Source organism: Malaclemys terrapin, chromosome 1 (assembly GCF_027887155.1).
Source record: "Malaclemys terrapin pileata isolate rMalTer1 chromosome 1, rMalTer1.hap1, whole genome shotgun sequence".
In the NCBI taxonomy this organism is placed as follows: Eukaryota; Metazoa; Chordata; order Testudines; family Emydidae; genus Malaclemys; species Malaclemys terrapin.
This window is the reverse complement of record NC_071505.1, coordinates 11,362,462-11,387,005: the sequence shown is the minus strand read 5'-3', so window position 1 is coordinate 11,387,005 and position 24,544 is coordinate 11,362,462. Positions and strand designations below refer to the sequence as shown.

The window sequence follows — 24,544 nt, the reverse complement described above, 5'->3', positions numbered from 1 at the left end:
TCTAGGAGATAGGATATCTCCATTAATTCAGTATAAGTGCACCCATGCTAGGGCTTTTACTAGTATAACTATTTTAGTAAAACCGCCCTTATTGGCATAGTTATACCTGTGCAGTTTACAAGTGCAGGCCAGGTCTAAATGCGTCAACTTCAGGGGTTTGCATCCATGAAACTTGATCAATTTTTAAATTTAAATTTGGGTACATGGGTGCAACTTTTCTAATACCCAGCCTAACAAGTCTGATGACCTGGTGGGTGGCTGCTGATGACGATTAAAACTTCACAAGTCTCCTGTAAAGTAGCCTCTAACAACTTGGGTCAGATGGGAAATGTACCCCCTGGCTTGGCTACAGTGTCACACTCACGCTGAACTGCTCTCTTGCGCCCCCCTGTCCGATCCCTCGATCCTTTGCGGCTCTCTGTCTCTCCTCTGTATTGCATGTCTGGATGGTTTATTTTTTCTATCCTCCATCTCTCTCTGGTGTTGTGATGAGCTAACTCATTTGAAAGTATGGGAAGAAGTCCCTCTGCCGACTCGGACTGGTCACCTGGGTAGTGTCCGTGACATAAATATAGAGGAATTAAGTACTAAAAAGCATTACAGCCAAGTAACAATGATTGCTGAATTGGTAATATTTGTGTGCCCAGAGAATAATGGATCTGATCCTGCCCCCACTGAAGTCAATGGGAGTTTTGAAATTGACTTCAACAGGAGCAGGACTGGATCCTAAATTCCACTAATATACTTAGCTCATCTAGTGCTTTTATCAGTATATCTCAAAGACCCAGATCCTCAAAGGAATTTAGGTATCTAACTTCCATTGAAATCAATTGGAGTCAGGCACCTAAACATCTTGGAGGATCTGGGCCAAAGTGCTTTATAAAGCACGTTGGTATCATTATCCCCTTTTTACAGATGAGGAAACTGAGGCACGGCAAGGTAAAATGACTTGCCAAAAGACATGCAGCAGGCCAGTTGCCAAGCCAGGAAGAGAACCCAATGGCCTGTATGGGACACTAGATGGGGTGGGATCTGAGTTACTACAGAGAATTCTTTCCTGGGTGTCTGGCTGGTGAGTCTTGCACACATGCTCAGGGTTTAGCTGATTGCCATATTTGGGGTTGGGAAGGAATTTTCCTCCAGGGCAGATTGTCAGAAGTCCTGGGCGGTTTTCGCCTTCCTCTGAAGCGTGGGGCATGGGTCACTTGCTGGAGGATTCTCTGTACCTTCAAGTCTTTAAACCACAAGTTGAGGACTTCAATAGTTCAGACATAGGTCAGGGGTTTGTTACAGGAGTGGGTGGGTGAGATTCTGTGGCCTGTGTTGTGCCAGAAGATTGTAATGGTCCTTTCTGACCTTAAAATCTATGAGTCTCTAACCCTTGTTTCCTGAGTCCTAGTCCATTATGCTATCCACTAGGCAAGCCTGTCTTTTATAGTAGAAATTGTTTCATAATAGTGAAAAGGATTTTTACTACACAAGGACTATTTTTTCTTGACTTGGGAGGTACAATGTCTTAAAATGCCGCCCACAACCTGTCTACTTGTCAGGTCAAACCAATCCAAAATTACTGAGAAATCGGCTTCATTTTCAAAAGCTTTCTCAAGAAATTCGTTCTTTATTTATTAACCCAACAGCTTTTCTAGCTGGACAGAATCCTAATAAAAAACTATTTATATATCCTCCCTTTTGATCCCTTGGACTGGGATAGTTTATCAGTTCTGAGCTCATTACAGCCTTAAATATGTTACCTATTACATTTAATGGCATATTGCGGGCTCATCTACTAGTAACTCATAAGCATTCTTATTAAAAGCGCTTAGCAACCTGGCGCTGAAGTAACACAAATGTCAGGCTCCTCGAATGAAAATAAAAATCAATTATGCTTTTAAGGGCAGAGAGAGATTAAGCTGCATATAATGCACATTTACAGTATTGTGGAGACCAAAGCCTTTAGGTGCAGTTAGTGGCATTTCATTCTTAATCTTCCTCCTTAATACAAGCAGGAGCCATTAAAACAATGAAAAGTAAATCCACATGCCTGTTTCACCGTTTCCTTTAGATAGATTCCTTCAACTGCTTTATTTTATATTTTTGTAGCAGATCAAAAGAATTAATTATAGGCACCCAGACTATTACTATTATTTGGGGACGGGGGAAAAGGGGCCAATCTTGTCGGAAGAATTATACTTTGCAGCAAGCTAAGGGTAAGGAGCGAAATGTAAAAGAAGAATTAATTTTCAAGGATCTCATTAAATTGGTAGAGGATTATACTTTCTCCTCCAGATTTTTGACCAGATCATTGGAAAGAACAAAGAGAGGCTGCCCCAGAGAACCAGCCCCAGGTTTTTTACATTTGGTCCAATGCACACTGGGATGGTGCTTTCAGAATTTAGTCAGTGGTGTGAGAATACATACAGTGCAATGCACCACTGTGTAGAAATCCCACACAGCCCTTATTGTTTGTATTGCACGAGTGCCTACAGGCCAAGGTCAGGGCCTTATTGTGCTATATTGTACAACATATAATAAGACACCGTCCCTGCCCTGACACGCTTATAATCCAAATAGACATGACAGATGAAGGGGAAAAGGAGAGGTAAAGTGACTTGTCAGACTTCACATAGCAGGTCAGCTAATGGATCAGGAGCTAGAACTATAGATTCCTGGGCCTTGGTCTAGTGCTCTAGCCACTAAACATCACTGTCTTCTTTTTGTCAGGGTCCTGGAAGAAAACATAAAACCATCACTGATAAAATTTGCAGGTGACACCAAAACTGGGGCTGTGGTAAATATCGAAGAGGACAGTCCACTGCTTCAGAGCGATCTGGATTGCTTAGTAAACTAGGCACAAGCCAACGGTATCTGTTTTAATACTGCTAAATGTACATGTATGCGTCTAGCAACAAAGAATGTAGGCCATACATACCGGATGGCAGACTTTATCATGGGAAGCAGTGACTCAGAAAAAGATTTTGTGGTCATGGTGGATAATCAGTTGAACGTGAGCTCCCAATGTGATGCTGTGGCTAAAAGAGCTAATGCAACTTGAAGAGCAGAGAGGTTATTTTACCTCTGTATTTGGAACTGGCTGCTGGAATATTACATCCAGTTCTGGTTCCCACAAGTCAAGGAAGGTCTTGATATATTGGTGAGGGTTCACTGAAGAGCCATGAGAATGATTGAAGGATTATTCTTTATTAATGATCTGGACGATGGGATAAATTGCACCCTCAACATGTTCATGGATGACACTAAACAGGTGGGAGAGGTAGATATGCTGGAGGGTAGGGATAGGGTCCAGAGTGACCTAGACAAATTGGAGGAATGGGCCAAAAGAAATCTGATGAGGTTCAACAAGGACAAGTGCAGAGTCCTGCACTTAGGACGGAAGAATCCCATGCATTGCTACAGGCTGGGGACCGACTGGCTAAGCAGCAGTTCTGCAGAAAAGGACCTAGGGATTACAGTGGATGAGAAGCTGGATATGAGTCAGCAGTGTGCCCTTGTTGCCAAGAAGACTAACAGCATATTGGGCTGCATTAGTAGGAGCATTGCCAGCAGATCGAGGGAAGTGATTATTCCCCTCTATTTGGCACTGGTGAGGCCACATCTGAGTATTGCATCCAGTTTTGGTCCCCCCACTACAGAAAGGATGTGGACAAATTGGAGAGAGTCCAGCGGAGGGCAACGGAAATTATTAGGTGGCTGGGGCACATGACTTACGAGGAGAGGCTGAGGGAATGGGGCTTGTTTAGTCTGCAGAAGAGAAGAGTGAGGGGAGATTTGATAGCAGCCTTCAACTACCTGAAGGATGGAGCTCAGCTGTTCTCAGTGGTGGCAGATGACAGAACAAGGAGCAATGGTCTCAAGTTGCAGTGGGGGACGTCTAGGTTGGATATTAGGAAACACTAATTCACTAGGAGGGTGGTGAGGCATTGGAATGGGTTACCTAAGGAGGTGGTGGAATCTCCATCCTCAGAGGTTTTTAAGGCCTGGCTTGACAAAGCCCTGGCTGGGATGATTTAGTTGGTGTTGGTCCTCCTTTGAACAGGGTCTAGACTAGACTAGATGTCCTCCTGAGGTCTCTTCCAAGCCTAATCTTCTATGATTCTATGATTAGAAAACATGCCTTATAATGACAGACTCCAGGAGTCAATTTATTTAGCTTAACAAAGAGAAGATTAGGGGGTGATCTGATCAGTCTAAAAGTACCTACCTGCGGAACAAATATTTGATAACAGGCTCTTCAGTATAACACATGACTGGAAGTTGAAGCTATAAATATTCAGATTGGAAAAGAGGTGTACATGTTTAATAGTGAGGGTGATTAACCATTGAAGCTATTTACCAAGGGTCATGGTGGATTCTCCATCACTGGCAATATTTATATCAAGATTGGTTGTTTTTCTAACAGATCTGCTCTAGGAATTATTTTGGGGAAGTTCTCTGACCTGTGTTCTACAGGAGGTCAGCCTAGCTGATCACAGTGGTCCCTTCTGGCCATTGAAGTCCTATGTTTAAAGAGGCTGGGTGGTCTTAGTGTTGAGTGGCTGGATGGATATCTGGGTTCAATTCTTGGCAGACGTCTTCCTGTGTGACCTCAGCCAGGTGTGCTAATCTCTCTGTGCCTCAGTCTCCACCTCTGTAAAACAGGGATAAGCCTTCCCTTCCTAGCAGGGGCATTGTGAGGATAAAGCTATCAGGGTCTGAGAAGCACTTAGATATTACAAAGATAAGTGCCATAGAGAAGACTATAAATAATAAAAATAAATAAAAAGCCAGTTAATAAGTGGTGCAAATGGGCTCACCAAGCCTTCTGTACCAGATGAATTTCTTCCTTAGTGCAGACATGATCAATAAAAGTAATAAATATGAACCTCAGTACTGAGTGCCTTGATTTATATTAAATAATATGTACCCCTCTTTCATTTACTGCTGATGTAGAGGAGCTGTTTGGATTCTGGACCAGCCCTTCTAAGGATTCTAAGGGCTGCAGAAGACTGAGAGGAGACATAACAGTTTTCAAGTACATAAAAGGTCGTTACAAAGAAGGAGAAAATTTGTTTTTGTTAACCTCTGAGGATAGGACAAGAAGCAATGGGCTTACACTGCAGCAAGGGAGGTTTAGGATGGACATTAGGAAAAACTTTCTAACTGTCCGAGTGGTTAAGCACTGGAATAAATTCCCCAGGGAGATTGTGGAATCTCCATCATTGGAGATTTTTAACAGCAGGTTGGACAAACACCTGTCAGGGATGGTCTAGATAATGCTTAGTCCTTCCATGAGTGCAGGCGACTGGACTAGATGATCTCTTGAGGTCCTTTCCAGTCCTATGATTCTATGTGTGATATAATGACCAAAATTTTCAAACCAGGAATCCTGAAGGTAGGCTCCTAAGTAGAGCTGGGAGAATTTTGGGGGGCTTTATTTTTTTTCTTCTTTTCAATATGCAGATTTTTTTTTAAAAACTTCATTTTTGAATCAACCAGAAATATTTTTTTGACTCTTTGGAATTGCCATGAAACTGAAAAATCAGTTATTGCACAGCTCTACTCCTAAATCCATATTTAGACACATATATAATGGCTTGTCTACACTTGAAAGTTAATTCAGATTAAGGCAGGGTGTGAATTTAAAGCACAGTAGCTATTTCTGAATAACACTAGTATGTTTGGACACTCTTATTCCAGATGAAAAATGCCTTGTTCCTGTTTAGCTCAATCCATTTTAGAACAGGGCACTCTTATTCTGGAATAAGAATGTCCATCCATGGAGATTTTCAAGAATAATTATTCTGAAATTACTCCCTTGTGTAGATAAGCCCTTAGTGTCCTGATTTTCTGAGCTGAGGACTATCTGCCATTCCATGTAGTGATATGTTTACTTGCTGTTATATTATTCAACTACTAGCTGGCTCTGTGTGGAGACTCAGACCAGTCACAGTCCTTGTTATACAAGACAGACAAAGTTGGAAGATGAGCTGTGCAAAAGCCTGCCTGTTTGCTGGAGCTGTATTGTTGAACTAACACCTCCTATTTAAGAAGGCCTGATTCCATGTACCAGGAAACCCCTGTTGGCTTTTAGACAGAGGTGCTTTCACTAGGACCAGAACCTGGAGGTTCTAGGCCACTGATGCTTCTGCATTGCCAGCAGGAGCGCGGGCTGGCTTTCTGCTGGCAGACCCTGTCAAGCTAGACAGTGACGGAAGTACCGCCCAGTTGGGGCCTGAGTGGCGGCCCCCCGCAGCCGACTGATTGGCCCAGGCCGGTATATAACTCAGGAAGCCATTACAGCGAGCTGTCTGAGCAATGACGCAATATGCCTGTTTGCTTCTGCTCCAGACCTTGCCTTACTGTGAACCTGACACCCTGGATCCTGACCCCATTTCATCCCTGATGCTGCTACTTGCCTTCTGTCTGTAATCGGTGCCTGATCTTGACTTCCTAATATCCTGACCTGCCTTGACTCCAACTCTGCTACTCACCTCCTGCCTGCAACCTAGTGCCTGACCCTGAGTTCTTGGTATCCTGACCCAGCCTGACTCTGCTGTGTGTCTCCTGACGGCAACTTGGTAACTGACTGCTGTCCATGGCCTGGCAATGACAGACAGAGAGCACAAGTCAAAACTGCATAGCATTGGCAGAATCCTCTCTGGCCAATTGATTTGGCGTCTGTGCTGGAAAGAAGTGCCCAATATGGCGCAAGAAGGCACAGAAATGTAATATAGCCTATTACCTGTGGGGCTAATACCTGTGTGTGTGTGTGTATGTGCGGGGGGAGAATGTATGTCCTTGACCCACCTACTGCCCAGTCCTGTGGCAAGGTCCCATGCAGGTCTGGAAGGAGGGAGGAAACTGTTATGGAGGTAGCTGAGTCTCTTTTCCACATGGATGGTGCACAAAGAGAACCCTCTGCACATGGATCTCTGGAACATGATTGGTTCCTAAGTAAGGGTGTGGCCTCCTAGGAAATAGAATCTTCATGATACTGATGAATAGTAATCCCTAGCTCTTATATAGCCCTCTGCATCTGTAGATTTCAGTGTTGCACAAGGAAGACCAGTGTCATTGTCCCTATATTACAGATGAGGTGGCAGGAAATGAGGCCCAGTGAAGTGACTTGCCCAAGGTCACCCAGCAGGCCAGTAGCAGAGCTGAGACTAGAAAACTGGTCTCCTGAGTTCCAGTCCAGTGCTCTAGCCAGTAAGCAACACTGCCTAGGTATTGGACTCTGATCGTGAATGTTATGGACTTCTAAAAATTCTATATTGTTACTTTATAATCTAAAGAAGTTACAAATATTATGTCCTAAGCACCTGTCTTCAAAGAAACCCAGACGTTGCACACAATCAGACTGAGCTGGCTGAAAATGCTGTGACTCTTTCTCTCCAATAGATGGTGCTGTGAAACTAGCCTTTAAACATCCCGACATTAATGTGCAGAGCACCTAACTTCTCACCATCATTCTGGTTACTTTAGGATAATAAAGTTGAATAGGATGCCATTTAAAAATCAGTGCCTGGATCTTCAACAAGGTAAATCAGTGATCTGCACCTGTGGAAGATCTGGCCTTCTAGGTACAGGTAGTGATGTCTGTTGGGATGTAATTCCATGACGGATGCAAATGATCAGAAAGCAGGTGTGAATGGTAATACACTTTAGACTGCACAGTCTTGGCAGTAAGTAGGGGCCTAATTCTCCTCTGCTGTTCACCTTGTTCAGTCATTGACACTTGAGCAATCAGAGCCCAAAGTGGGTGTGATCTGCAACTGTTCTGATTTTAGTTGCATTTTTACTCCCACTTTGCACAGATGGAAACAAGTGGAGGATCATGACTGATGTGGTCAAAACAAGTGTAATTTACAAACCAAGGCTAAATTATGTTCAGTTACGCTGGCATAAATCCAGAGTAACTCCACTGGAGTCAACTCAGATATTGGTCCCAAGAGAAGGAAAGGGCAGGAAAACCAACTACCAAAAGTATGTGTGATAAAATAGGGATGGGCTGATAGCGTCTTATAAAACACTACTGCAGAGAGCAACTGGCTGTGGGAGATTGGACTGAATGATCTAATAAATCTCTGCCTTCTGATTTCAGTGACCTCTCCTGCTCCTGTTAGCAGCTTTTCCTGCTTCAGCCAATTGAATTCTGCCCCTTTGATTGTTCACGCTCACCGACTAACGAACGGGAGCAAGTTACACGCCCTTGCCACTTACAACTTTTTGCTGATGTGACCTGCTGACTATGTTACGAGTTACATAAAATCTGGGCCTGCTTTAAAAGGATGTAAGGGAGTTACTCCAGGTATAAATTTGGCTCCCTGCAAATAGTTTGGTCCTGATTCTGTAGTCTTACTTGGGCAAAGCTGCAGGAACTGGCCCTTTAAGATTACATCTATAAAAATTATGGGCTAGATCCATAATTTACAGCAGCTGGAAGATCTGACAATTTGCTGATATGTATGTATTATGTACAAATATAGCCCCCCAGTACAGCCCTGTGTATTTAGCTTGTGCCTAACTTTAAGCACATGGCTTTCAGTGACTGTCCATGTACTTACAGTGCTTAGCAGAATCAGGGCCAGGTATATGGGTGTATATATACCCATATAATACATGATTGATCTGCCCCATGACACTGTCTTCCTGAGTGAGGGGAAGAAAGATAACTTATGAGTGAGTAATTTATAGCCAGGAGTGAGTTTTCTTGACCTCTTCTCTGGAGTGAAGATTAATGTCATAGAGAACCAGTCATTGTGTATTATTTTCTGTATATAGGGGATATGTGTTTTCCTTCTGCTTTCCTCCAAAAATGAAACACTTGAAAGTGACAGCCTGGAACAATGGAATGTTTGGTAATCTAAGCTAATGGGCACTGCTAGAGTTTCAGTGTCTGGGTGCTACTATCTTGTTGAAGTAAAATAGCCACGATCACACTTGGATTAGGAACTGATACACACTGAAAGGGGCAAAGGGCAGCTAGTTGTCCAACTCTCACTGAAAGTCAGTAGAAATGGGCCACCAAACTCCTATTTGTACCTTTGAAAATCTCCTCCTCTGTACGTATTTGCATATAAATTATTTTATTTCAAATTAATTCGGGACATGGAACATTTATTCCCAATTTGAAACTCAAGGTCAGACATTTGGCCAATATCGTATATGAGGATTTAGCAACATTAGTGGCAGTAAAACAAACATAGCTAAATTTCCTTTGCCCTGAAGATGTATTTGTTAATATAACAATAGTAGTGCTCCCTTCCATGAAATTAGCATCACTGTGATTTTTTTCAGTAGCGGCTAAGCCCATGGCAATGCTGGTTTTCGATCTCATTTTTTTATGGAAGATATTATATGAGCAGCATTCTGCATACCCTGAGTTCGTTTTTTGCATTGCGCCTCTAAAATATCACGAAGCCTTTCAAAAGTCATTTTAAAGATATCGCCACTAAACCAGCTTGAATACTATTGGCTAGATCCAAAGTCCATTAAAGTCAATGGGAGTTTTTTCACTGACATCTGTGAACCTGGGATCTATGTCTGGACCATTTTATCAGTATTTGAACTTAGGAAGAACTGAGAAGTTCCAGAGGAATTTTTTTTTTAATCTTGTTTTTCTTTATTGGTATTCTTAGCTGCCTTCCAAAGAGCTAAGGTAGATTGTAAATTCTTTGGGACATGGATCATGTATGCTTTCCTTTATGTATAGGGCCAAGCACAGCATCAGAACTTAAGTCAGTAAAACAATAATTAATAAAAGAAGCAAGCGGGACAAGATCAAGATAAATGGTCAGTTTTCAGAATGGAGAGAGGTAAATAGTGGTGACCCCCAGGGGTCGGTAGTGGGACCACTCCTATTCAACATATTCATAAATAATCTGGGAAAAGGGGTGAACAGTGAGATGGCAAAATTTGCAGATGATACAAAACTACTCAAGCTAGTTAAGTCCCAGGCAGACTGTGAAGAGCTACAAAAAGATCTCTCAAAACTGGGTGACTGGGCAACAAACTGGCAGATGAAATTCAATGGTGATAAATGCAAAGTAATGCACATTGGAAAACATAATCCCAACTCTACATATAAAATGATGGGGTCTAAATTAGCTGTTACCACTCAAGAAAGAGATCTTGGAGTCTTTGTGGAGAGTTCTCTGAAAACATCCACTCAATGTGCAGCGGCAGTCAAAAAAGTAAACAGAATGTTGGGAATCGTTAAGAAAGAGAGAGATAATAAGACAGAAGATATCGTATTGCCTCTATATAAATCCATGGTATGCCCACATCTTGAATACTGCGTGCAGATGTAGTCGCCCTATCTCAAAAAGGATATATTGGACTAGGAAAAGGTACAGAAAAGGGCAACAAAAATGATTAGGGGTATGGAACGGCTGCCGTATGAGGAGAGATTAATAAAACTGGGACTTTTCAGCTTGAAAAAGAGAGGACTAAGGGGGGATATGATAGAAGTCTAAAAATCATGACTGGTGTGGAGAAAATAAATAAGGAAGTGTTATTTACTCCTTCTCATAATACAAGAACTAGGGGCCACCAAATGAAATTAACAGGCAGACGGTTTAAAACAAACAAAAGGAAGTATTTTTTTGCATAACACACAGTTAACTTGTGGGTCTCCTTGCCAGAGGATGTTGTGAAGGCCAAGATTATAATGGAGTTCAAAGAGAACTAGATAAATTCATGGAGGATAGGTCCATCAATGGCTATTAGCCAGGATGGGCAGGGATGGTGTCTCTAGCCTCTGTTTGCCAGAAGCTGGGAATGGGCGACAGGGGATGGATCACTTGATGATTACCTGTTCTGTTAATTCCCTCTGGGGCACCTGGCATTGGCCACTGTCGGAAGACAGGATACTGGGCTAGATGGACCTTTGGTCTGACCCAGTATGGCTGTTCTTGAAAGTAAAGAGGGAGTTCCAAGGAGATTAGAGGCATACATGACCCCTGCAAACAGGACAAGTGTGCAGAAAAGAAAGTATCAAATAATCTGTGTATTACGGAGAGAAACTATGCAAACATCTGCTACATTCAAGGTACAAACCATCGTCACTTCCCCAACTTGGAATATTATGGTATCTCCAGAATTCAGTATGTATACTTACATCCTTAAGACTTGGTGTATTCCTATCCATGTATGCTTTCTTGCCATCCTTATGCCATTATGTATGCAAATCAGGAAAACTGCAGTAGTTGGTAGTTGAGTTGATCCAAAAAAGGGGGAATTATGTGATTTTTTTTTCAAAATTTCCACCCTTTTTCAGAATTTTGAAAATCTGAAATGTCAGAAGTCTGACAATCTTGCCCAGTTTTATAGCTACTTGAAAAACAGGGACGAGGAAATCATGAAAAAAATCATTCACACTGTCCTTATTTCTTTATAATGTTAAGGTTCTGTCAAAAATTTGAAAAATTTCAGCCACCTTATTTGCACCTGGCATCTACTCCTTGTTTTCCCAAAGTCTCCCTTCTTGCTTGAGAAAAGAAGGCTGGGGGCGGGGGGGGGGGGGGGACCTGTTACCATCCTCAACGTATTTGACGACTGTTGATCAATTGCTGCCCATGTTCACTGAAGGGAAGACAAAATGTAACAGGCTTAATCTGCACAAGGGAGATCTTGGTTAGATATTAGGAAAATTTTTCTAAGGACAGGGAGATTTAAGCTCTGAAATAGGTTACCAAGAGCACTTATGGAATGCCCATCACTGGAGGTTTTTATGAATAGTTTAGACAAACAGCTGTTAAGGATAGTCTAGGTGTACTGTGTCCTGTCTCACGACAGGGAGCTACATTTCTGTATTAATGATAAAGAGATGCATACGTAGGGTGATGGTGTAGCAATATGAACACCTTATAACACTAAATCATCAGGTGTAGATCAGTCCGGCTACAATCTACCCCAGAGACAGTCACGATCTTCATTATCCCCTGCAAACTTTTTTTTTACATTATTAATTATACAAACGTGTAATTAAGTATCTGAGTGGGCAAGCTCTCTTCTCCATAGATACCTCACAGTGTAATAATGACTCCATGAGACGCTGGTGACAAAGCTTTAAGAGTCGTCAGCACCTAGGCATTCTCATCAAGAACAAGTGACATGTCCTGTAGCGAGAAGATGACTAAATCCTGCTGCTTTTCAAGGCAAATTCAGCGAAACTGCAGTTGAAGTGGCTGGGAGAGAGCCGAAAGCGGGACTTGCAGTCTGTGAAGCAGGAAAACACCAGATCAAATCTAAACTTTAGAAGGGGGGAGGGGACCCAGCCCAGGGTGTGGTCCCTTGTGAGTTTAGGTAATTTACAAAGAGGATCCTTGCTGTAAAGAACCCGATCGTTACAGCCCGGAAGCAGCTGGCGTTGTTTTGTTGACAGATCCGTTGTAATTTGGGGGTTTTCGTTTGCTGGGCGAGGTGTCGGCTTCCCCCACCCCAGGGGTCTGTGTATAAAATGCTTGTGCAAAGACAGAAGGCTCAGACGCAACCTTTGCCTTTTTTCCTCGGCGTGTGCAGCGCCGGAGACCCTGGGGGTGAAAAGCCGGGGGCTTCTGCTCGTGACTTGTTGAATGTCCAAGAACAACCATCTCTGGCAATTTCCTCTCCCTCTGACTAGTCTGGCCGGGGAGCTGGGTGTCTGCTAAGCAATGTTCCTCCAGCCAGCAGGCTTTCTAACCCCCTCTTCTGGAACGTGGTCACCAGAGGGAAGGTCTAACCTCAGCCAGGAGACCAGCTCTCTCCTGGCTGATGGGATAGGGCGAGGGGGTCTCGCTTCCCCTTTGATGACCACGCCTCTCCCCACACGGATCAAAACCCCGCTGCGGTTTGTGCTTTGCACCCCCCAAGGACCCCAGTTAAGATAAATCGCCGTGTCCCACTGCGCCCGCAACTCCCCACCGCCCTCCCGCAGACTAGACCGCATGGTGCAGCGCTGGGAAAGCCCAGACAGGGGGACAAGCGACAGCGCAGCTCGGCTTCCTTGGAAGAGTCCGGACCCGTCCAACCCCCAAAGCGGCGCCTCCGCTGTCGCTCCAGAAGCACCCGCGACTCTATGTCCCTATCCACCTCCTGGTACCTCCAGAAGAATCCGAATCAAATGACACGGGCCACCAGTGCCGTTCAGAAACGGTGCGCGGCTTGTCTTTCCACCCCCGCTTTGGGGGATGCAGAATTTGCTAGTAGCCTCCCCGCAAACCCCCTCCCGAAATCCTGCCCTAGGAGCCCCGCTCCTCTTTTAACGCAAGGTTGGATTCCCGCTCGCTGCGATGGAGGCAGCTAGAGAACCGACCGGGAAAGTCCACCGGGGTCACTCCTGGTTGCAACGACATGTGCCCAATTGCAAAGGACTTGAAAGTTGTGTGCGCGCGGAGAGGGGGCTGGCTGGTGCCTGTCGCCTCCTCTAACGAAGCTCTCCGGGTGCACAGCGTGCTGTTTTTGCAACGGATCCTACATAGGATCAGGTCAAAGCCTGGGAGACACGTGGACGCGCGGCCATCTGATTCAATTCCCTTTTATCCATGCAGCTGGGCACGCAACTATCCTATATCTGGATGCAAGTTTCATTGCAAGGAATAATGGAGCAAGCAATCCTAAAATAAAGGGGCGAGGGTGGGAAAGAAGCGGGAGGGTAACACAGATCTAGTTCATTTGCTGTCTTGGCAGTGCCCTGCACAGAATTCATCCCGTGCAGCACAGCCCACTTCAGTTGCAGACAAGTGTGTAATAATCTAAACTAAACGGGACACATTGTGGGGGGGAGGAGGGTGGAGTAGAAGCTAGTTAATTTCTTCCCTCGTCAATTGCCCCTCGTGTAGCGTTTCTCTTAATCCTAGCCCCCTCCCCTGCTACTTAAACTTCTTGCACCCCATGATGGCAATCACTGGGGGAGGTGGGAGGCGGGATTGCAACCAACTATAATTGGCAAAGAAAATCTTGCAACGGCTGGAAAAGGTCATTGAAGGAGTTGGCTGCAAAAATATAATCTAAAAAGAGTGGCAGGCATGCGCAGTGCGAGGATGCCATATTGGAATGAGTCTGTAGTAAGTGAGAGAGAGAGAGAGAGACGGATCGCCTCTTCTGAACTGAGCTGAAGGGTCTTTGCCATTTTAGACACTGGGGGGGAAAAACTTCACCCAGGTAAGGCAGCGCGCCAGGCGTATTTCCTTGAGTGGCCGAAGCTTTCATCTGCCTGGGGCGATCGTGTTTGCGCCGCTGGGGTGGGCAGGGGAGCTTTATGTTCAGGTTTATTAAAAGGCGGAGGGAAAAAAAAAGCTTGGACAGAGGGTGGAAAAAAAAAAAAAAAGCTGGCGTGTTTTGCTTAAAAATGTAAGCGAGCAAGTTGTTGCAAAGTGGTTGGCTCTGCATGTCCCTGGCGGCGCTTGACTATACAGATCTGGAGACTCGATTCTAGCTACCTGCACTCAGGGTGGCTTTTTTTTTTTAAAGAGTGTGATTGCCTTTCTTTTGCAATGCATTGGAGAGTTGTCGTGGGCAGGCTTTGCGAGGCATGGGCCATTCATCGCATGTAGTTTTGGGGGGAGATTGCGGGTGGGTTTTTTTTTTTTTTTTTGGAGCGTGCCACATTTTAGAGACATGCATCCCCTCTCTCTTGTTTTAAAGTAATATCCTGTCATTTGCTGCTTTCCTGATATAAGCTCATGTGACCTCCTTTCGAATTTACTAGACGGCTGTATCTCTTGAGAGAGTTATTTTGTGTGTGTGTGTGTGTGGGGGGGGGGGGGTGTTTTTAAATCGGCAGAAAATACGACATGTGTGTGTGTGTTTTATTTTAAAGCTTGAAAGAGGAGGAGATGCCAAATTCCTAGCCCTGATCCATATACATTTTTTCTATAGAGCTAGAGAACTGCGGTAAATGAATATTTATAAAGCTTGTCAGTTTCAACATGGCGGGTTAAGGTACCTTTAAAAACTGAAAATAAACATTTAGAGATGGGGAGGGGGGGAATAAAACTTGGGGTGCTGCATGTTTGGTTCAACTCTGCTTTGTTACCCAGGGAGGTGCTTTAGTGAATTCCATGGGAAATGGAAGAGTGGGGATCATGCCCCAGTTTTTTCCACTGGCAGACTTATTGGTGTGAAAAGTACATCACACAAGGCAGAGCAACCGAAGTGTGTGTGGGGGGTGTGTGTGTGTGAGAGAGAGAGAGAGAAAGAGCGCTCGGGAGAAACCATCAAAAGGGGACCTGGACTCTGGCACCAAATGAGGTTGCTTTAAATGCCCCAAACCGCAGACAGGTTATGAAAAATAAATGCGGAGAGACACAACAATAATTTATTTTACATTAAAACGAGGCGAGTCCTAGGATGAGACATTCTTCTGGAGCGCCTGGTATCTCCGCTGCCAAGCCTTTTCGGATCAGTTAGATGCAGTGAACCGGTGATGTGTTTTTCTGTTGGTTTTGTTTAAAAAATAATAATAATAGAGGGTGAAAAAGGTCTCTACCTCTAGCTGCGTGGAGATTTGTCCTGCAAAACAGGCTGTTTAATCCTTTGTCATCAGAGGACGAGGCACGTTGCAATACAAATTCTCTTTGCCCAGGGAGCCTTTAAAAAGCAAGGAGCAAAACGTGAACCTGTCGTCTACAGAGCATGCAAATCCGAGACTTTGGAGGGGGGCAGAGAAGTGGTTTGGCGGAAGGAGTTCCTAATTTGAAATGCATTTCCAGGAGGACAGGGGGAGTGGAGGGGGCAGGCTGGTTGAAATACCAGAGAAACTTCCTTGTTTCAGTTCAGGCAATGTTTTTTGGTTACTGTTGTTTGATTATCAACTTTTTTTTTCGGCCAACCGTGTGCGGCGTGGTTGAGGCCACTGGGGGAAAGGAAAGCAGAACCACAAGTGTGAACCTCCCCCTATCCGCGTGGACACTAGTGAGAAGCGATCATCTTTTTAAGAGCGGGGCAGGGGGGGAGGAGAGAGAACTGGGGGTCTAATTTTGCTCTATGCCTTAGAGATGCGATTTGCAAACCACGATGCTTGCTAGCAGGACAGCACCCGTGATTAATGGGAGACGGTGTCTTCTGCGCTGCGACGCCAACAGAGGTCGCCTTTTGCAAACCACTGCTTCTCCCCCCGGCCCGCTCCCGCGTCCACACAAGTTTTGCTTCGACTCCCAGAGTTGGGGACCAGGCGATCTGGACCCGGCGATCTCTGGCCAACTTCACTGGCGCGGCGTTGCGGGCTGTTGTCCAATGAAACAGCTGCTGGATGAAGGATGCACAGGGGAGGCGCCGCCGGAATGAATCCACTACGGTTTGGACGGCGTGGAAAGAGATCGAGGCATGGACAAACCCCCCCAGCCCGGCCCGATGCTGCGGCTTTGAAGATCTGCCCTTCCCAATCCGCTTTGCCTCCGTGTGGCACTCTGGAAACGCCTGTGAGCGGCGAGAGCTGGCAGCTCCGCAGAAAAGCAACTTCCCCTCCCTCCCCCCGACGGTGTCTCCTGATAAACGAGCTAAGAGCAAGCAGGGAGGGAGGTCTGTGCCGGATCGCAGATCACCCAGGACAGTGCGGGTCTCCCTTCCCCTTTGGCTTCAGAGAATCCCACCAAAGAATCTAAAACCGGCCTAAAATGGCTCTTTTCTTGCAAACTGCGAATTCAGAGGGGACCACCTCCCTTGGACTCACGTGGCTCATGACACGTTTGAGAATTAACTCTAAATCCCGGAGACTGCGATCTATAGAAGATCGCAGCCTGGGGGGATGTCGAGTTTTATGTATCTATATTGTGTCGTGGATGCAACTGGACCGTGCAAAGAGATTCAGTGATCGCAGCCGAGGTGTAGCCCCCTGAGTGTGTGTGTTGTGTAGGAGGAGGAAAGGACTGAGCCTGGAGGCATTACAAGCTCCAGACCCTGCCTGCACCGACCGATCTGCCATGCAAGCTGAGTCTTCTGTGCAAAATCCATCTCTTTCTGCTGAGGCAATAAAGAAACACATCAAGAGGTTCTTCATTTAAAGGGACCGCTTCCCCCCCAAACATTGCATGGTGCTTTATGCTTTGGATAGAGGATGAGCTTTGCTTGGCTACTGGTTCAGTTCCCTCAGCTAATGGGTTCCCAAGAGAGAAGGGGGGCGGGAGGGAGATCTCGGAAGTATTTCTTGGGACTGTAAGAGCCTCACACATTCTTCCTTGCAAGGATAAGCTCTGAACTGGGATGCTGGAGAGAGAGAGGGAGGAAGGGAGGGAATTGCCTTCAGTGGTAATTGGATTGGAAGAAAAAGTGTAATTTCTCCTGAAATGTCCTTGCCCTTTATCTGAGCTCTCCTCTTATTCCATTTGGTTAGAATAAACGCGCTCATGCAAATTCTCTCTCTGTTGCATTTTGCCTGCTTGCAGCTTTAGGTTCTGAAAGCGTCCCCAAGTGGGCGTGGGGGAAATACCTGCAGGTGCCTGTGTTCTTCTGTTCTAGTGCAGTAGATGGTAACTGTGAAACACATTGTCAGTGTATCGTTTCCTTCATCTAGTCCAGGGGTTCTCCGTCTTTTGTACTGGTGACCCCTTTCCACAGCAAGCCTCTGAGTGCGACCCCCCCCCCTTATACATTAAAAACACTTGTTTATATATTTAACACCATTATAAATGCTGGAGCAAAGCAGGGTTGGGGTGGAGGCTGACAGCTCGTGACCCTCCCATGTAATAACCTCCCGACCCTTAGTTTGAGAACCCCTGATCTAGTCAAAATGTTGTTTGATAGCCTCATGAGTTACTTCCTGACAAGTATCCTGCTGGGTGGATAGATACAGAGACGCAGGTACCACTTGCTAAGGTAAAACGCCCATTGATTTGTTTGGGAGCTTTGTCTGAGTAAGGACTGCAGAATAGAGGGCCTCACTATGGTGTGATATGCTCTTTGATCCTGTCCATATGAACACACACACACACACCGCCCCCCCCCCCCCATGCTGACCCCTATTGTGGGTTTGTGTTTGTTCTGTACGTAGCCTTTCAGTTTTCTAGCCTCGGATGTGAGGTTTATTAGGTCTGTGTCCATCATGCCCTATTGTACTCCAAGACACTGACAAGGGGGTGGGAGGGGAACAGAAGTGCAACACCACAAATGTCTGTATGGAGATTGTCAAGCTGCAGGTGGGTTCTTGGGAGGTTTACTGCAGAGAGGAGCAAAATGAAATATAGAGCTGAGGCAATGGCACTCTAATGACCCAGGTGGCTCTAGCAAACATTCATATAAAGCTGATCTCTTTTCACCTAAAGGAGGCAGAGCGCTGATGCCAACTCCCTTCAGCAGCAAAGAGAAATAGATTATAGGGTGACTTTTTTTTATAAGCAGCTGTGGACATCTGTATAATGTGATCGTTATTAACTAAGCCATCTTTTTCGAGCAGAAGCTAAGATACAGTGAGCAAACAGAATCATCTTTAATCCTATCTTGGCAATTGTCACCTCTGCATTAGGCAAAGAGAGCTTGAATATAATAGGGCTAGAGGAGGATTCTCTGTTTCCGTTCAGGGGATGTCTTTGTTGCTGTTGTTTGATTGCTTCACTGTGGTTTGCTTTCTATAGGTGAATGAATTGGGATGCTGCTCAGATGAACAGGAATGTGGGTAGTTATACGATCAGTGATGCCAAGGGTTGGCCGTCCTTAAGAGTGAGATTTACAGCTCCAGAGAGTGAGATTCAAGGCTAAAGAGTGAGACTTTCTCATCTTTGTTCATTGGTGACATCCAATAGTCCAGGTTTTTAATCCAACCAGCATTTAATAGTTTGTTTTAAAATGTACACTGCTTAATACTGCATATGAAACTCTTAAATATCCTAATTCATACTAAAGTCTAGGGCATGTGAGAATTCTACATGCAATGCAAACAAGTGGATTGTACTAAAAATGATGTGCTAGTTGGAACAAAAATCTGGATGGTTGGAGATCCCTGAGGACCAGAGATAATAACCGCTGGTTGAGGCACACAGTCAGCGGACAGGACAAGAGAAATATTCAAAAATAAACTTGTCATATAAAGCTAATAAAAAAGAAAACTGTTTTATCAATATAACAATATGTTTGGTTTGCATATCATCTTGTCATAGTGATCATCCATTTGAAAAATACAGTACAAATATTTGGTTTGTATCTAATTGCTCATATTACATTTACAGCAAACTAAAATAAACCGATTCCAAAATAAATAAATGCAAAATGTATTAATTAAAATTAAATAATTAAAACAGTACATGAAGTGAATGTAAAAATAAAGTAATTAAATGTAATTAATTTGAAACTAACAAACCATAGCTAAAGGATTCAGATTCCACATTTCTTTTAATATGTAATTTGGTTTCACATTGTAGTCATGTGCTTAGATTTATTGCCAATTGGCCCTTTTGCTGTTTTTATAACTTCTTTTGGTGGCTCAAACTTGAAATATGGCTCAGGATTTCCAGCTTCAATTAGATAATAGAGGGCAGTGTCCTGGCTAGTCTGAGGTGTGGTCTGAATGGTGTCGTCGTCTTGTGAACAAGACTCAACACTCTCTCATCTCCTGCATTTGAGGGAGTAAAACTAAGCCAAGCCTGACAACCCTGGAATAGGAACATAAGACCACCAGAGCTTTTGACATTGCTAAGATATGCCCACACAATGTCCCTCCTGTATTGCACAGTAGTGTTATCTGTGTCAGTCTGTAATGCTGCCTCATCCCATACATACCTGACTTCTGCCTCAACTGGTAATCAACAAACTCTTCTGAGATAGAGAAGCTGCAAGGTGGAGAGAGATTGAACATGTGCTGGTATCTGCCAACAAAGTGCTCACGTGCAGTTTTGCCTAATATCAACATTCACAAATGCTGCCATCGTTAACATTTCATCATTCCAAGTTAGCATAGAATGCTCTGGATGTGCAAAAGAACTTCTGTTTTGCAAGAGGACTAATATTCCCTTTGTGCTTCCATCTTCTGTACTACCTGTTTTGTGACCAAATCTACAAACACTGTTTGTCTCTTTCAGCACCTGAGTAAAAATCTTTTCAATCTTTAGCTATTTCCTCAAAAGGCATGAGATAAGTTTAGGAATATGTGTGAAAGTGAGATGGCATGCTAATGAGTGAATCTCTCACCCAATGAGTGAGACTTGACATATCTGAAGAGACTTTTTTTTAATAGATCATGTACCCTGAATTGAAGGAGGTAGAGTGACTGTTCTAACAAAGCGAATAACTTTTATGCTAATAAGAGAGTAGGTTTAATAACTTTTATGATAAGATGGATTCTCAGTGTGAACACTTAGTAAATGAAATTAGAAAATGCATTTAAATAGATTTGAACAAATGATATTTAGAGATGAATTTGTTGTAAACAAGACAATATTCATTTGCTGTTTTGTAGAGGGTACATTTGATATTAGAGTAAATAAACGAATGATCACACTTTAATATTAAGAATACATATATAAATGATAGATGTTATAAGCATGTTGCACGCATGACTAGTATATGTTACAGAACATCCGTAGAAGGCATTATAAATGATTGTATAGGCAGGCCATGGTTGTAAGCACCTATTGATCTGTTGGACTAACAGCTTTTTATTACAATATCATTTATTAAACCTTTAAAGTACTCTTAGTTAAAATAGTACCAACAGAAGATATATGACTGCTGTGATAGAAATAATGTAATCCTAGGACAATATTATTTCATGTCGCTTTACAAGCCTTTGTTGGCTGTATATCCTGTTAGCACCTGCAAAAGGATAGAAAATGGTGAAATCTGTGTATTTGGTATGAAAATAAAAAGCCTGCAGAGATGGGAGGAAAAAAGTAATGACAACCCATTGTTATCTAATCAGATGTAATTGAGTCCCAGAAGAGTTCTGCATCGTAGGCGATCAATGTTGCTAGCTACTGAAAGGACATAGAGATTTCAAGAGCATGTGGGACTGAGCTGTATCTTTAACCTTCAGTCACTTCCTCTAAGGGAAAATGCAAACTAGGAGGATTCTTTTGTTGACATCTATTTCCAAAGGCATCATATAATATTGTTCTTCTTTAAAACTTGATACCAAGAGGAGGCATTAAGGACGACGCAGTAATCTTCTTCTACCGCTGCTGCACCAGTAGTAAGCACTAGGTCCAATACCACTGAAAGGATAACATCAATTTGAAGCTAAGCTATTCCTTATTCTGAGCATCCCATCTTCTTTCTTCCCTCAGTGAGACTGTAAGCTCTTCAGACCCTGGGCAGTTTTCCTTCCACGGCTTGTATAGTGCGAAGCACACTGTTGGCACTCAAAGTAATGTTTTAAACATCACGATCCCTGTCTTGCTGCTAGAAAAGTGAATGCCTTTTGGCACTCGGATACAATGCTCAGGGGCCACACAAGTATCTAGACAGTCAAAACTCTCATTAGTACTATTTCAATCGGTTAGTCAGCCCAAAACTGTCGGGTGCCTCCTAAAGCAGAAAGCAACCGTGACCTTTGCCTCGAAGAGCTTACAAACTAACATTAGACACTATGTAATGAGAAGGAAACTGCAGCAGGGAGGGGATGAGGATGGAAGATAGGTAGCATAAGTAGGATTATGTGGCAGGTCAGTGAGAATAAGTCAATGGCATGATATACTAGACAGTATTTTTTCAATGACTATCTTAGTTGGAAAAAGAACAGGAGTACTTGTGGCACTCCTGTTCTTTTTGCGGATACAGACTAACACGGCTTCTACTCTGAAACCTATCTTAGTTGGTTAATTTCATGTAGGTGTCCCAGCAGAAGTGAATGGAATTAAGAGAGGGCCTGGTAGACCAGCTGAGGAGGGGTATGCAGGCTGGTGTTTGAAGATATTTTAGTGAGAGAGGCAGATGAATGAGATATTGAGGCTGATATTGCTGGTGGGGCAGAGCATTGAGGAGGACATGACAAGGGCAGGGTTGGAAGAGGAGGAGCAGAAGTTGAAACTTGATGAAGTGGAGGAGGAGAAGCCAGGGGAGCGATTCAAAGAGTGGGGTGTGTCAAAAATGACAGGCATGGAAGGTGATCTTAACAGCCATGTTCTAGTTGAAGTGAAGAGATGACGAGGTGTGTGTCAGAGAGGCCATTTTAAAAATAAAATGTTCATTACTCATGTTATGCTTTGAAACCAACAAAAACCTACGCTGAGGCGGTAAGGGCCTAAATGCTGCAGCTTACAATAGTAATACAATTTTCAAACCTTGTGGGGATTGCATTGCTGTAGTATAATTGTCCATTGCTATGACATATTGTCGCATTTCTTCGGGTAACATTCTGTACATTGTTATTTAAATAATTTTAAAACCTCGCTCAGGTTTCTGCACTTACGGCTGCATGTTTACTCTTTGCACTTTACTCAAACTTGGGCAATGCAAATAGGCTAGTCAGTTTCACTTTGCTCTACAGAAGGTTTCTAGTCAATTTCATTTTCCAGGTCTCATGTATTACTGGCTCAATGGTACAAGTGTTTGGGTGGCCGACCCCAGAGCAGGCACTAGGCATAAGCAGACTAAGCCATTGCTTAGGGCCCCGAGTGGCTCAGGGGGGCTCAGTATTTACTTGTTGTTGTGTGTGGGGGACAAAATATTCCTGCTAAGGGCCCCAAATGGGCTAGCATGGGTTCTGGCATACCCTGCAGGGGAATGTAGAAATGCAAACAAAAGACTCTTTCACTGACCTCTAAAAAATCACAGAAATATTTCTACTAATACTGGGCTTTTACAAAACCCAAATTTGGGGTGTTAACAAAATATCCCTTCAAGGACAATTTTGAAAAGTGTATTTATACCATCTCATATTTTTATTAATAAAAAATGAAACCTATAAAATTAACCAGTAGCAAAAAAAAGACATTAAAATGACAACTTAGACTGAATGTGAAGCCACTAAGAAATGAGCCAAGCGCCTGAACTTGGCAGTCCATATTCAGACAAGTAATCCTTGGTCACATGATTAGTCCCACTAGTATCAGTGGAGTGACTGGCATAGGAAAGGACTACTCACATGAATAAAAGTTACAAGATCTAGTTCAACCACAGGTTATTGGTCTGGATAGTGTATATTTACTCAATAGAGAAGAATAATTCCCTCCAGTAGAAATCACTGGGTAAAATTCTGTGGCCTGTATAATGCAGGAGGTTAGACAAGATAATCATGACCCTTCTAGTCTGTGAATCTAGTCTTCTTCCACTGAAATGAACTGAAGCTGATGTTTCTGGGGAAATTATTGCTAAAATATCCCATACAAAAAAAAGTGTAGATAAATGAACTATATATATTTTTTTCATCCAGGAAAGAGTTTTGATGAGTTAACAATTTAATTCTTAAATCAAGGGTAAGGCATTTGGGAATGCTGCTCCTTGAATGTAGGTCAGGCAGATGTTAGCGTTGAGTCCGCAATATGTGAGTACGTTGGGTATGATGACACATTAATATTGCATGATCTAGAGTAGTTTAGATGTTCACCATTACATCTTTAGAGGCCATTTGCAGAATGAAATGGAATCCAATTTGTTTGCCTTGAGAGAAAAGGGGTGGAATTGTAGGACGCTCTGAACTAAAATGTATGGTAAAAACTGATTCTGAATAAACTGAGCCAGGAAATACACCACAGGCTACACTTGCTTGTCATTAAAGAATAGAAGAAGTGCTTTTTTACTTGCCTTTATATTGTTTTGAGGCATAGCAGCAAATAACTGTGATTATGACACAGGACAAGGCCGTGATCCCTATGCACACTTATACTCGTGTAATCCCTTGTAGACAATGGGACTATTCATGGATTGTAAATTTATGAGAAGCGTCTAAGTGTTGTGGGATCAGGGCCTAAATGCTGATGAGGTGGAAAGAGTAAAATAAATTGGGCACTGCCAAGACCTGGCATGTGATCTTTCTAAAAAGTATTACAAGCGAATGGCAGATGTTTTCTGGATTCTAATTTGCTTCTCTTTTTGGAAAGCCTCTCTGATTTAGCGAGAAATTCAACAATATAAAAGCTAGAATTAATTACCCTGAGCAATGGGAGCTTTGTCTGATTAAGCAGTTCTGGATTGGTCCCTGTATTAGAGTCATTAAAACAGTGTTTTGTGTTCCCTTTAGTTAAATGCGAGGAGTCACCAATCAGCCCTGTAAACAGCTGGGTGTGTTAAATTAACAACGCTTAGAGTTGAAAATTATCTGTGTCAATTTAAAACACTGGGGTGGATTTGAAGCAGCCACATGATCCTGTGGCTATAACTTTTGTGCTCCTTTCCCTCACAAAGCATGTCCCGTGGTTTTTCCTGTCTCTCTTTGCTTCCTGTTTTGTTTAAATTGCAAGGTCTTTGGGGTCCTGATTTGCTGAATCAGTCCCCTGAAGACGACAAACACTAGAATCCATATTTAACTTTAAGCACAGCATAATCCCATCCATGTTCAGCAAAACCCTTAGGGTTAGATTCGCAAGGGGGACGTAGGGTCGTCTGCAGCAAGCAGGATCCCACGGCAGCAAGTCTCAGAGCCTGCGTCTACAGACTATGGATAAAAATTGCTGTGTAGACTTGGGCTCAGGCCTAGGGG

The 24,544-nt window shown here is 43.5% G+C and overlaps 1 protein-coding gene across 1 annotated transcript in view; it reads left to right on the top strand.

Annotated features, from left to right (window-relative positions):
- The first annotated feature begins 14,069 nt into the window (after positions 1 to 14,069).
- Positions 14,070 to 24,544, top strand: part of SFMBT2 (Scm like with four mbt domains 2) — a 210,095-nt gene continuing 199,620 nt past the window's right edge. The window contains exon 1 of the mRNA XM_054016151.1: positions 14,070 to 14,142. The gene's annotated coding sequence lies outside the window, so the exon portion shown is untranslated. The remainder of the gene's footprint in view (positions 14,143 to 24,544) is intronic.